This window comes from Hyla sarda, unplaced genomic scaffold (genome assembly GCF_029499605.1).
Source record: "Hyla sarda isolate aHylSar1 unplaced genomic scaffold, aHylSar1.hap1 scaffold_376, whole genome shotgun sequence".
Classification (NCBI taxonomy): domain Eukaryota; kingdom Metazoa; phylum Chordata; class Amphibia; order Anura; family Hylidae; genus Hyla; species Hyla sarda.
Window position 1 is genome coordinate 42642 of NW_026610395.1, and position 13850 is coordinate 56491.

Consider the following 13850-nt stretch of genomic DNA (forward strand, 5'->3'; position numbering starts at 1 on the left):
TGTAATAGAAGGGAAGATAACTAATGAAGAGATGTTGCGAGAAGCACAAGTATTTTATCAGGAGCTTTTTAATAAAAAAGATATTGATATTTCCTTTACTAATGATGTTTTAGATACCTTGGATTCAAAACTTGACAAAACTGACCAAGAGAGCCTTTGTGATGAAATCTTTTTACCTGAACTTTTAAGCACTTTTAAGAGTTTTTTAAATGGTAAAACACCTGGTTCGGATGGGTTGCCAGTTGAATTTTATCTGTGTTTTTGGTCCATTTTAAAAGATGATCTTTTAGGTATTTTTAACTGTGCTTTTAAATCTGAGATTTTACCTGCGTCCTGGAGAGATGGTGTTGTTACTCTGATTTTTAAAAAAGGAGACATCTCTAAATTAGAAAATTGGAGGCCTATTACCCTGCTAAATACAGACTATAAGGTTTTAGCAAAAATTTTAGCAAATAGGCTCAAGCAGGTAATTTCTAAGGTTATACACAGTGACCAAGTATGCGGAGTACCTGGAAGGAAAATAAGTGATCATCTAAACCTTGTAAAAGATGTTTTATGGTATCAGAAACAATGTGATCAGAAATTGGCAATTTTATCCTTGGATTTTCAAAAGGCTTATGACCGTGTTTCTCATGATTTTTTATGGTTGGTTTTAAAGAAAATGAATTTTCCTGATTTTATTGTTGGAAAAATTGCACTTTTATATAAAAACTGTTTTAGTCGTATTTTAATTAACGGTTTTTTATCCCAAGAGGTATGTTTACAGTCTGGGGTGAAACAGGGGTGCCCCCTATCACCCATTCTTTTCATATGTGCAATAGAACCTCTGTTGAATGTTTTGAGAAAAGATAAGCTCATTAGAGGAGTGCCAATCCCTGGAAGTGGAGGACAGAGCGTAAAGACGATAGCATACATGGATGATGTTAATATTCTATGTCCAGATGAACCATCCCTGAAACGTGCTATCAGACAGACAGAATTTTTTTGTGAGGGCTCTGGCTTCAAATTAAATAAAAATAAATGTGATTGCTTTGCAATAGGGAATTGGGGCAATACGGAGGTGAATGTGCAATATGATAAAATCAAAATCTTGGGTGTCATCTTTGACAATGAAAATAATGGAGAGGAAAGCTGGTCCATCGTCAAAGAGAAAGTGCAAAAGAAAATAAGTTTTTGGAAAATGAGGAAATTAACAATAGAAGGAAAAGTACTGATAATGAAAGCTTTGTTGCTACCTATCATGCTATATTTAAGCTTGGTTTTCCCACCGAGTGAACGCACCTTAAAGTTTTTAAACAAGATTTGCTTTCATTTTTTATGGGGGTCTAAAATGGATAAACTCAGGAGAGATGTAATGATGAAGACAAAGAAATTGGGGGGTAAGGATGTGCCTGATTTAAAAAGGTTTTTATATATTCACTTTTTTTCTATGTGTTTTAATGGCTTGCAAAGAAACTGTTATTGGTCTTATTTTTTAAAATATGCTGCAGGTCACATTTTTAGAAAAAGAAAGTGGATAACCTTACCTTTAACGTCCCCAATCTTATTTATTCCCCCAGCGCACTATGTGGTTTTAGAAAAGATTATTCGTATTTATGGCATTGCTAATTTTAGTCAAGAAATTTGTAGTAATGCACGAAAATTAGTTCCTGAAATCAGGAAGATAGAACAGATTTGCTTAATATCTAATTATTCCACTGAGAAATCTCTAAGAGTTTGGAGGATGGTGAATATGGGATTCTTATCTAATGACTTAAAAGATCTGGCCTGGCAGATAGCACATCAATGTTTGCCTACCAGAGAATTCCAACACAGAAGAGGATTGTGTCGTAGTGCAAAGTGCCCGAGAATGGGGTGTCCTAGTGAGGAAACAGTTTTACACCTTTTTTGGAACTGTTTTTACGCCCAAGAGATATGGCATTTGATAGGACCCTTACTAAAATTCATTTCTGATCTTAATTTTTTAAATCATGAAGTTATTTTATATGGATTTTATAATGTTTTATCTGTGGAAAAGTCTCGGGTTTTGTGGATTAGTATAAATTGTATTAAAATTGCACTATGGAAGACGAGGAATATTCTTCTTTTTAAAAGAGACACTATTACCTCTAAAGATTGTGTTCGCCTAGCTCTTAGTGAGATGTATGTTTTCTATTTATTGGATAAAAAAAGATTAGGTCACAAAGTGGCTAAAAGTCTTTGGAATCTACATCTGTGGAATATGCTTTTAGCAGACTAAGTATAATCTGGACTGCGTAAGGTCTTTTAGTCTAAGAATATTATATCTAAAAGTAAAAAATCTGTTCTTATCAGTTTAATATCTGATACGTCCCCTATCTGGGGACCATATATTAAATGGATTTTTGAGAACGGGGGCCGATTTCGAAGCTTGCTTCCGTCGCCCTATGCATTGACCCGATATGGCAGTATCTTCGGGTACAGTGCACCACCCCCTTACAGGGTTAAAAAGAAAGATTCCTACTTTCATTGCTACCTGCTTGCTGGCTAGCCAGCTAGCCAGCCCTGTGGGCCTTGCTGCTGCTGCTGCTGCTGCAGCCAAAAAACAAAAGGTGGTGCTGCTGCTGCTTCTGCTGCTTCTGCTTGTGTCTGGCCGCTGTTGGAGCGTCCAGGCACAGGACTTCTGCTTGTGCTGACTAAATGGCCTCCTTAATTGGATCATTTGAGTAGCCAGCACACCTGTGCAGGTAGGGCATGACATGATAGGCAGCTGCCTTGATAGCGGGTGGGTGCTGAATGTTCCTAATTGACAAAATAAGATTAATGCTTATGAAGAAATATAAAATCTCATCCCTTCCCCAATATCGCGCCACACCCCTACCCCTTAATTCCCTGGTTGAACTTGATGGACATATGTCTTTTTTCGACCGTACTAACTATGTAACTATGTAACATAACATGGGGGGGTCTCCTGGCTGTTCACACAGGTGTGTCATTGCTGTACATTGACCATGCATTGCTTCTGTGGTATTGCAAAGGCAAAGACAAATGCTTCCAGCCATCCATTGCACTAATGGATTGGTCATCAGCTGGCTGTCTATGTCCCGCATCAATATAGACCAAAGTACAGAGGGTTAGGCTATGCTATAGTGCACCTACCTGATGCATCAGAAGGTGCGAGGCCCTTGCTAAATTCTGTGCACAGACTTTGAGATCTATGCTTTAGACTGTATCTAAACCTGCTCCAACATGGACTGACATTCTGGCCTACTTTCAGCCGATGCGACTTGTCTGTCGCTGAACAGTCGCTTTTTATGTATTCAGCACCTATGTATAATGTTGTAAAAATGCTCTAGAAGCTAAAGTCGCAGAAATGTCACACATATTTGGCCTGCAACTTTCTGTGCGACAAATTCAGACAGGAAAAATCAGTATAAATCCTTAGAAAATTATCCCCCAGTGTCTCCATCTGCTGGCGGTATTGAATAAGCATTGCTGCACTGATGGGGTATGCATTAGACGAAAAAAAAGAAGAAAAAGAAGAATAATACGCCCAGAAAAGAGGCGAAAAGGAGAAAAACGTAAAAAAACGTGAAAAAAAAGTAAGAGGAAGAGAAGGGAAAAAAAGGTGGAAATGGGTTTAAAAGTGATTTCGGCGGAGAAATATATATATATATATATATATATATATATATATACGCGCACACACACACATATATATAAACGTATTCTCCGTTGAGATATTGCAGCCGCTGCTGTGTCCAGGCCCAGGAGCCTTAGCACTGTGCTGTGATGTCACTCAATACCACTGACATCACTAGGTGTAAACAACATCTCTCCTTTGCTGTGTATGTGACTATGGAGCTGTTTGGTGATGTCGTCTATTATGGCCTTCATAGAAGCAACAGGAGATTGTTGCATCCATCTAGAACCCTCAGAACTACAGTGCTATGATGTCACTCACTTCCACAGGCCTTGCAGAGTGTAAACAACAACAACCCAGCTTTGTTGTGTATGTAACCATAGGGATTGTGATGTCACCTAGAACCTTCACAGCAGCGACAGCTTTATGAGGAGCATCAGCACTGCTCTGCCTGAGCAGAACCATCACCGCCATAGGTTGTCAAATAACCCGGATTTAACCCACACAGGTAAGTCCAATGGGGTGCAGGCATGTCCTCTATGCTTACAGCTTCCCGTGGGTGTTGGTTTGATACCGTTTGGGGACAGCCAAGGAGGCATCTGCAGGCAACAAAGGTAGGTGTGTGCTTGTGTGTGTGTTTCCTATGCAGATCCTAAGCCCAGTGTCACATGCAAGTAGGAGGAGTAAGAAGGGTTCCTGGCAAATCCGGGTTATGGATTGCATTTAAAAAGGCCCCGTGGGAGTGCAATGGGCCCCTGTCTTGCTGCTTAGCAATAATGGTATGGGTTTAGGTTCTGCTGTGTGTACTGGTGGTTGACTGCCCCCCAGCCCAGAGTGTGCATGGAAAATTGTCTGGCAGCCTCCCTGACAGCAAGCAGTGATAGTGCCCATGAAGGGGACCTTGTTGGGCCCGCCCCTTTCACGGTTATCGCTTCTCGGCCTTTTGGCTAAGATCAAGTGTAGTATCTGTTCTTATCAGTTTAATATCTGATACGTCCCCTATCTGGGGACCATATATTAAATGGATTTTTGAGAACGGGGGCCGATTTCGAAGCTTGCTTCCGTCGCCCTATGCATTGACCCGATATGGCAGTATCTTCGGGTACAGTGCACCACCCCCTTACAGGGTTAAAAAGAAAGATTCCTACTTTCATTGCTACCTGCTTGCTGGCTAGCCAGCTAGCCAGCCCTGTGGGCCTTGCTGCTGCTGCTGCTGCTGCAGCCAAAAAACAAAAGGTGGTGCTGCTGCTGCTTCTGCTGCTTCTGCTTGTGTCTGGCCGCTGTTGGAGCGTCCAGGCACAGGACTTCTGCTGCTGCTGACTAAATGGCCTCCTTAATTGGATCATTTGAGTAGCCAGCACACCTGTGCAGGTAGGGCATGACATGATAGGCAGCTGCCTTGATAGCGGGTGGGTGCTGAATGTTCCTAATTGACAAAATAAGATTAATGCTTATGAAGAAATATAAAATCTCATCCCTTCCCCAATATCGCGCCACACCCCTACCCCTTAATTCCCTGGTTGAACTTGATGGACATATGTCTTTTTTCGACCGTACTAACTATGTAACTATGTAACATAACATGGGGGGGTCTCCTGGCTGTTCACACAGGTGTGTCATTGCTGTACACTGACCATGCATTGCTTCTGTGGTATTGCAAAGGCAAAGACAAATGCTTCCAGCCATCCATTGCACTAATGGATTGGTCATCAGCTGGCTGTCTATGTCCCGCATCAATATAGACCAAAGTACAGAGGGTTAGGCTATGCTATAGTGCACCTACCTGATGCATCAGAAGGTGCGAGGCCCTTGCTAAATTCTGTGCACAGACTTTGAGATCTATGCTTTAGACTGTATCTAAACCTGCTCCAACATGGACTGACATTCTGGCCTACTTTCAGCCGATGCGACTTGTCTGTCGCTGAACAGTCGCTTTTTATGTATTCAGCACCTATGTATAATGTTGTAAAAATGCTCTAGAAGCTAAAGTCGCAGAAATGTCACACATATTTGGCCTGCAACTTTCTGTGCGACAAATTCAGACAGGAAAAATCAGTATAAATCCTTAGAAAATTATCCCCCAGTGTCTCCATCTGCTGGCGGTATTGAATAAGCATTGCTGCACTGATGGGGTATGCATTAGACGAAAAAAAAGAAGAAAAAGAAGAATAATACGCCCAGAAAAGAGGCGAAAAGGAGAAAAACGTAAAAAAACGTGAAAAAAAAGTAAGAGGAAGAGAAGGGAAAAAAAGGTGGAAATGGGTTTAAAAGTGATTTCGGCGGAGAAATATATATATATATATATATATATATATATATATATATATATATATATATACGCGCACACACACACATATATATAAACGTATTCTCCGTTGAGATATTGCAGCCGCTGCTGTGTCCAGGCCCAGGAGCCTTAGCACTGTGCTGTGATGTCACTCAATACCACTGACATCACTAGGTGTAAACAACATCTCTCCTTTGCTGTGTATGTGACTATGGAGCTGTTTGGTGATGTCGTCTATTATGGCCTTCATAGAAGCAACAGGAGATTGTTGCATCCATCTAGAACCCTCAGAACTACAGTGCTATGATGTCACTCACTTCCACAGGCCTTGCAGAGTGTAAACAACAACAACCCAGCTTTGTTGTGTATGTAACCATAGGGATTGTGATGTCACCTAGAACCTTCACAGCAGCGACAGCTTTATGAGGAGCATCAGCACTGCTCTGCCTGAGCAGAACCATCACCGCCATAGGTTGTCAAATAACCCGGATTTAACCCACACAGGTAAGTCCAATGGGGTGCAGGCATGTCCTCTATGCTTACAGCTTCCCGTGGGTGTTGGTTTGATACCGTTTGGGGACAGCCAAGGAGGCATCTGCAGGCAACAAAGGTAGGTGTGTGCTTGTGTGTGTGTTTCCTATGCAGATCCTAAGCCCAGTGTCACATGCAAGTAGGAGGAGTAAGAAGGGTTCCTGGCAAATCCGGGTTATGGATTGCATTTAAAAAGGCCCCGTGGGAGTGCAATGGGCCCCTGTCTTGCTGCTTAGCAATAATGGTATGGGTTTAGGTTCTGCTGTGTGTACTGGTGGTTGACTGCCCCCCAGCCCAGAGTGTGCATGGAAAATTGTCTGGCAGCCTCCCTGACAGCAAGCAGTGATAGTGCCCATGAAGGGGACCTTGTTGGGCCCGCCCCTTTCACGGTTATCGCTTCTCGGCCTTTTGGCTAAGATCAAGTGTAGTATCTGTTCTTATCAGTTTAATATCTGATACGTCCCCTATCTGGGGACCATATATTAAATGGATTTTTGAGAACGGGGGCCGATTTCGAAGCTTGCTTCCGTCGCCCTATGCATTGACCCGATATGGCAGTATCTTCGGGTACAGTGCACCACCCCCTTACAGGGTTAAAAAGAAAGATTCCTACTTTCATTGCTACCTGCTTGCTGGCTAGCCAGCTAGCCAGCCCTGTGGGCCTTGCTGCTGCTGCTGCTGCTGCTGCAGCCAAAAAACAAAAGGTGGTGCTGCTGCTGCTTCTGCTGCTTCTGCTTGTGTCTGGCCGCTGTTGGAGCGTCCAGGCACAGGACTTCTGCTGCTGCTGACTAAATGGCCTCCTTAATTGGATCATTTGAGTAGCCAGCACACCTGTGCAGGTAGGGCATGACATGATAGGCAGCTGCCTTGATAGCGGGTGGGTGCTGAATGTTCCTAATTGACAAAATAAGATTAATGCTTATGAAGAAATATAAAATCTCATCCCTTCCCCAATATCGCGCCACACCCCTACCCCTTAATTCCCTGGTTGAACTTGATGGACATATGTCTTTTTTCGACCGTACTAACTATGTAACTATGTAACATAACATGGGGGGGTCTCCTGGCTGTTCACACAGGTGTGTCATTGCTGTACATTGACCATGCATTGCTTCTGTGGTATTGCAAAGGCAAAGACAAATGCTTCCAGCCATCCATTGCACTAATGGATTGGTCATCAGCTGGCTGTCTATGTCCCGCATCAATATAGACCAAAGTACAGAGGGTTAGGCTATGCTATAGTGCACCTACCTGATGCATCAGAAGGTGCGAGGCCCTTGCTAAATTCTGTGCACAGACTTTGAGATCTATGCTTTAGACTGTATCTAAACCTGCTCCAACATGGACTGACATTCTGGCCTACTTTCAGCCGATGCGACTTGTCTGTCGCTGAACAGTCGCTTTTTATGTATTCAGCACCTATGTATAATGTTGTAAAAATGCTCTAGAAGCTAAAGTCGCAGAAATGTCACACATATTTGGCCTGCAACTTTCTGTGCGACAAATTCAGACAGGAAAAATCAGTATAAATCCTTAGAAAATTATCCCCCAGTGTCTCCATCTGCTGGCGGTATTGAATAAGCATTGCTGCACTGATGGGGTATGCATTAGACGAAAAAAAAGAAGAAAAAGAAGAATAATACGCCCAGAAAAGAGGCGAAAAGGAGAAAAACGTAAAAAAAACGTGAAAAAAAAGTAAGAGGAAGAGAAGGGAAAAAAAGGTGGAAATGGGTTTAAAAGTGATTTCGGCGGAGAAATATATATATATATATATATATATATATATATATATATATATATATACGCGCACACACACACATATATATAAACGTATTCTCCGTTGAGATATTGCAGCCGCTGCTGTGTCCAGGCCCAGGAGCCTTAGCACTGTGCTGTGATGTCACTCAATACCACTGACATCACTAGGTGTAAACAACATCTCTCCTTTGCTGTGTATGTGACTATGGAGCTGTTTGGTGATGTCGTCTATTATGGCCTTCATAGAAGCAACAGGAGATTGTTGCATCCATCTAGAACCCTCAGAACTACAGTGCTATGATGTCACTCACTTCCACAGGCCTTGCAGAGTGTAAACAACAACAACCCAGCTTTGTTGTGTATGTAACCATAGGGATTGTGATGTCACCTAGAACCTTCACAGCAGCGACAGCTTTATGAGGAGCATCAGCACTGCTCTGCCTGAGCAGAACCATCACCGCCATAGGTTGTCAAATAACCCGGATTTAACCCACACAGGTAAGTCCAATGGGGTGCAGGCATGTCCTCTATGCTTACAGCTTCCCGTGGGTGTTGGTTTGATACCGTTTGGGGACAGCCAAGGAGGCATCTGCAGGCAACAAAGGTAGGTGTGTGCTTGTGTGTGTGTTTCCTATGCAGATCCTAAGCCCAGTGTCACATGCAAGTAGGAGGAGTAAGAAGGGTTCCTGGCAAATCCGGGTTATGGATTGCATTTAAAAAGGCCCCGTGGGAGTGCAATGGGCCCCTGTCTTGCTGCTTAGCAATAATGGTATGGGTTTAGGTTCTGCTGTGTGTACTGGTGGTTGACTGCCCCCCAGCCCAGAGTGTGCATGGAAAATTGTCTGGCAGCCTCCCTGACAGCAAGCAGTGATAGTGCCCATGAAGGGGACCTTGTTGGGCCCGCCCCTTTCACGGTTATCGCTTCTCGGCCTTTTGGCTAAGATCAAGTGTAGTATCTGTTCTTATCAGTTTAATATCTGATACGTCCCCTATCTGGGGACCATATATTAAATGGATTTTTGAGAACGGGGGCCGATTTCGAAGCTTGCTTCCGTCGCCCTATGCATTGACCCGATATGGCAGTATCTTCGGGTACAGTGCACCACCCCCTTACAGGGTTAAAAAGAAAGATTCCTACTTTCATTGCTACCTGCTTGCTGGCTAGCCAGCTAGCCAGCCCTGTGGGCCTTGCTGCTGCTGCTGCTGCTGCTGCAGCCAAAAAACAAAAGGTGGTGCTGCTGCTGCTTCTGCTGCTTCTGCTTGTGTCTGGCCGCTGTTGGAGCGTCCAGGCACAGGACTTCTGCTGCTGCTGACTAAATGGCCTCCTTAATTGGATCATTTGAGTAGCCAGCACACCTGTGCAGGTAGGGCATGACATGATAGGCAGCTGCCTTGATAGCGGGTGGGTGCTGAATGTTCCTAATTGACAAAATAAGATTAATGCTTATGAAGAAATATAAAATCTCATCCCTTCCCCAATATCGCGCCACACCCCTACCCCTTAATTCCCTGGTTGAACTTGATGGACATATGTCTTTTTTCGACCGTACTAACTATGTAACTATGTAACATAACATGGGGGGGTCTCCTGGCTGTTCACACAGGTGTGTCATTGCTGTACATTGACCATGCATTGCTTCTGTGGTATTGCAAAGGCAAAGACAAATGCTTCCAGCCATCCATTGCACTAATGGATTGGTCATCAGCTGGCTGTCTATGTCCCGCATCAATATAGACCAAAGTACAGAGGGTTAGGCTATGCTATAGTGCACCTACCTGATGCATCAGAAGGTGCGAGGCCCTTGCTAAATTCTGTGCACAGACTTTGAGATCTATGCTTTAGACTGTATCTAAACCTGCTCCAACATGGACTGACATTCTGGCCTACTTTCAGCCGATGCGACTTGTCTGTCGCTGAACAGTCGCTTTTTATGTATTCAGCACCTATGTATAATGTTGTAAAAATGCTCTAGAAGCTAAAGTCGCAGAAATGTCACACATATTTGGCCTGCAACTTTCTGTGCGACAAATTCAGACAGGAAAAATCAGTATAAATCCTTAGAAAATTATCCCCCAGTGTCTCCATCTGCTGGCGGTATTGAATAAGCATTGCTGCACTGATGGGGTATGCATTAGACGAAAAAAAAGAAGAAAAAGAAGAATAATACGCCCAGAAAAGAGGCGAAAAGGAGAAAAACGTAAAAAAACGTGAAAAAAAAGTAAGAGGAAGAGAAGGGAAAAAAAGGTGGAAATGGGTTTAAAAGTGATTTCGGCGGAGAAATATATATATATATATATATATATATATATATATATATATATATACGCGCACACACACACATATATATAAACGTATTCTCCGTTGAGATATTGCAGCCGCTGCTGTGTCCAGGCCCAGGAGCCTTAGCACTGTGCTGTGATGTCACTCAATACCACTGACATCACTAGGTGTAAACAACATCTCTCCTTTGCTGTGTATGTGACTATGGAGCTGTTTGGTGATGTCGTCTATTATGGCCTTCATAGAAGCAACAGGAGATTGTTGCATCCATCTAGAACCCTCAGAACTACAGTGCTATGATGTCACTCACTTCCACAGGCCTTGCAGAGTGTAAACAACAACAACCCAGCTTTGTTGTGTATGTAACCATAGGGATTGTGATGTCACCTAGAACCTTCACAGCAGCGACAGCTTTATGAGGAGCATCAGCACTGCTCTGCCTGAGCAGAACCATCACCGCCATAGGTTGTCAAATAACCCGGATTTAACCCACACAGGTAAGTCCAATGGGGTGCAGGCATGTCCTCTATGCTTACAGCTTCCCGTGGGTGTTGGTTTGATACCGTTTGGGGACAGCCAAGGAGGCATCTGCAGGCAACAAAGGTAGGTGTGTGCTTGTGTGTGTGTTTCCTATGCAGATCCTAAGCCCAGTGTCACATGCAAGTAGGAGGAGTAAGAAGGGTTCCTGGCAAATCCGGGTTATGGATTGCATTTAAAAAGGCCCCGTGGGAGTGCAATGGGCCCCTGTCTTGCTGCTTAGCAATAATGGTATGGGTTTAGGTTCTGCTGTGTGTACTGGTGGTTGACTGCCCCCCAGCCCAGAGTGTGCATGGAAAATTGTCTGGCAGCCTCCCTGACAGCAAGCAGTGATAGTGCCCATGAAGGGGACCTTGTTGGGCCCGCCCCTTTCACGGTTATCGCTTCTCGGCCTTTTGGCTAAGATCAAGTGTAGTATCTGTTCTTATCAGTTTAATATCTGATACGTCCCCTATCTGGGGACCATATATTAAATGGATTTTTGAGAACGGGGGCCGATTTCGAAGCTTGCTTCCGTCGCCCTATGCATTGACCCGATATGGCAGTATCTTCGGGTACAGTGCACCACCCCCTTACAGGGTTAAAAAGAAAGATTCCTACTTTCATTGCTACCTGCTTGCTGGCTAGCCAGCTAGCCAGCCCTGTGGGCCTTGCTGCTGCTGCTGCAGCCAAAAAACAAAAGGTGGTGCTGCTGCTGCTTCTGCTGCTTCTGCTTGTGTCTGGCCGCTGTTGGAGCGTCCAGGCACAGGACTTCTGCTGCTGCTGACTAAATGGCCTCCTTAATTGGATCATTTGAGTAGCCAGCACACCTGTGCAGGTAGGGCATGACATGATAGGCAGCTGCCTTGATAGCGGGTGGGTGCTGAATGTTCCTAATTGACAAAATAAGATTAATGCTTATGAAGAAATATAAAATCTCATCCCTTCCCCAATATCGCGCCACACCCCTACCCCTTAATTCCCTGGTTGAACTTGATGGACATATGTCTTTTTTCGACCGTACTAACTATGTAACTATGTAACATAACATGGGGGGGTCTCCTGGCTGTTCACACAGGTGTGTCATTGCTGTACATTGACCATGCATTGCTTCTGTGGTATTGCAAAGGCAAAGACAAATGCTTCCAGCCATCCATTGCACTAATGGATTGGTCATCAGCTGGCTGTCTATGTCCCGCATCAATATAGACCAAAGTACAGAGGGTTAGGCTATGCTATAGTGCACCTACCTGATGCATCAGAAGGTGCGAGGCCCTTGCTAAATTCTGTGCACAGACTTTGAGATCTATGCTTTAGACTGTATCTAAACCTGCTCCAACATGGACTGACATTCTGGCCTACTTTCAGCCGATGCGACTTGTCTGTCGCTGAACAGTCGCTTTTTATGTATTCAGCACCTATGTATAATGTTGTAAAAATGCTCTAGAAGCTAAAGTCGCAGAAATGTCACACATATTTGGCCTGCAACTTTCTGTGCGACAAATTCAGACAGGAAAAATCAGTATAAATCCTTAGAAAATTATCCCCCAGTGTCTCCATCTGCTGGCGGTATTGAATAAGCATTGCTGCACTGATGGGGTATGCATTAGACGAAAAAAAAGAAGAAAAAGAAGAATAATACGCCCAGAAAAGAGGCGAAAAGGAGAAAAACGTAAAAAAACGTGAAAAAAAAGTAAGAGGAAGAGAAGGGAAAAAAAGGTGGAAATGGGTTTAAAAGTGATTTCGGCGGAGAAATATATATATATATATATATATATATATATATATATATATATATATATATATATATATACGCGCACACACACACATATATATAAACGTATTCTCCGTTGAGATATTGCAGCCGCTGCTGTGTCCAGGCCCAGGAGCCTTAGCACTGTGCTGTGATGTCACTCAATACCACTGACATCACTAGGTGTAAACAACATCTCTCCTTTGCTGTGTATGTGACTATGGAGCTGTTTGGTGATGTCGTCTATTATGGCCTTCATAGAAGCAACAGGAGATTGTTGCATCCATCTAGAACCCTCAGAACTACAGTGCTATGATGTCACTCACTTCCACAGGCCTTGCAGAGTGTAAACAACAACAACCCAGCTTTGTTGTGTATGTAACCATAGGGATTGTGATGTCACCTAGAACCTTCACAGCAGCGACAGCTTTATGAGGAGCATCAGCACTGCTCTGCCTGAGCAGAACCATCACCGCCATAGGTTGTCAAATAACCCGGATTTAACCCACACAGGTAAGTCCAATGGGGTGCAGGCATGTCCTCTATGCTTACAGCTTCCCGTGGGTGTTGGTTTGATACCGTTTGGGGACAGCCAAGGAGGCATCTGCAGGCAACAAAGGTAGGTGTGTGCTTGTGTGTGTGTTTCCTATGCAGATCCTAAGCCCAGTGTCACATGCAAGTAGGAGGAGTAAGAAGGGTTCCTGGCAAATCCGGGTTATGGATTGCATTTAAAAAGGCCCCGTGGGAGTGCAATGGGCCCCTGTCTTGCTGCTTAGCAATAATGGTATGGGTTTAGGTTCTGCTGTGTGTACTGGTGGTTGACTGCCCCCCAGCCCAGAGTGTGCATGGAAAATTGTCTGGCAGCCTCCCTGACAGCAAGCAGTGATAGTGCCCATGAAGGGGACCTTGTTGGGCCCGCCCCTTTCACGGTTATCGCTTCTCGGCCTTTTGGCTAAGATCAAGTGTAGTATCTGTTCTTATCAGTTTAATATCTGATACGTCCCCTATCTGGGGACCATATATTAAATGGATTTTTGAGAACGGGGGCCAATTTCGAAGCTTGCTTCCGTCGCCCTATGCATTGACCCGATATGGCAGTATCTTCGGGTACAGTGCACCACCC

At 43.9% G+C, this 13850-nt stretch overlaps 5 non-coding genes and 1 pseudogene across 5 annotated transcripts; all 6 read left to right on the forward strand.

The window, feature by feature from the left end:
* The first annotated feature begins 2276 nt into the window (after positions 1-2276).
* LOC130332397 (U2 spliceosomal RNA) lies at positions 2277-2452 on the forward strand (annotated as a pseudogene).
* A 2076-nt stretch (positions 2453-4528) lies between these two features.
* Positions 4529-4719, forward strand: LOC130332415 (U2 spliceosomal RNA). Its single transcript, XR_008875109.1, has one exon. It is a non-coding gene; the product is annotated as a U2 spliceosomal RNA (small nuclear RNA).
* Positions 4720-6811: 2092 nt separating this feature from the next.
* LOC130332416 (U2 spliceosomal RNA) lies at positions 6812-7002 on the forward strand. Its single transcript, XR_008875110.1, has one exon. It is a non-coding gene; the product is annotated as a U2 spliceosomal RNA (small nuclear RNA).
* Positions 7003-9094: 2092 nt separating this feature from the next.
* On the forward strand, positions 9095-9285 carry LOC130332417 (U2 spliceosomal RNA). The gene has a single exon (XR_008875111.1). It is a non-coding gene; the product is annotated as a U2 spliceosomal RNA (small nuclear RNA).
* A 2089-nt stretch (positions 9286-11374) lies between these two features.
* On the forward strand, positions 11375-11565 carry LOC130332418 (U2 spliceosomal RNA). The gene has a single exon (XR_008875112.1). It is a non-coding gene; the product is annotated as a U2 spliceosomal RNA (small nuclear RNA).
* Positions 11566-13659: 2094 nt separating this feature from the next.
* Positions 13660-13850, forward strand: LOC130332323 (U2 spliceosomal RNA). Its single transcript, XR_008875031.1, has one exon. It is a non-coding gene; the product is annotated as a U2 spliceosomal RNA (small nuclear RNA).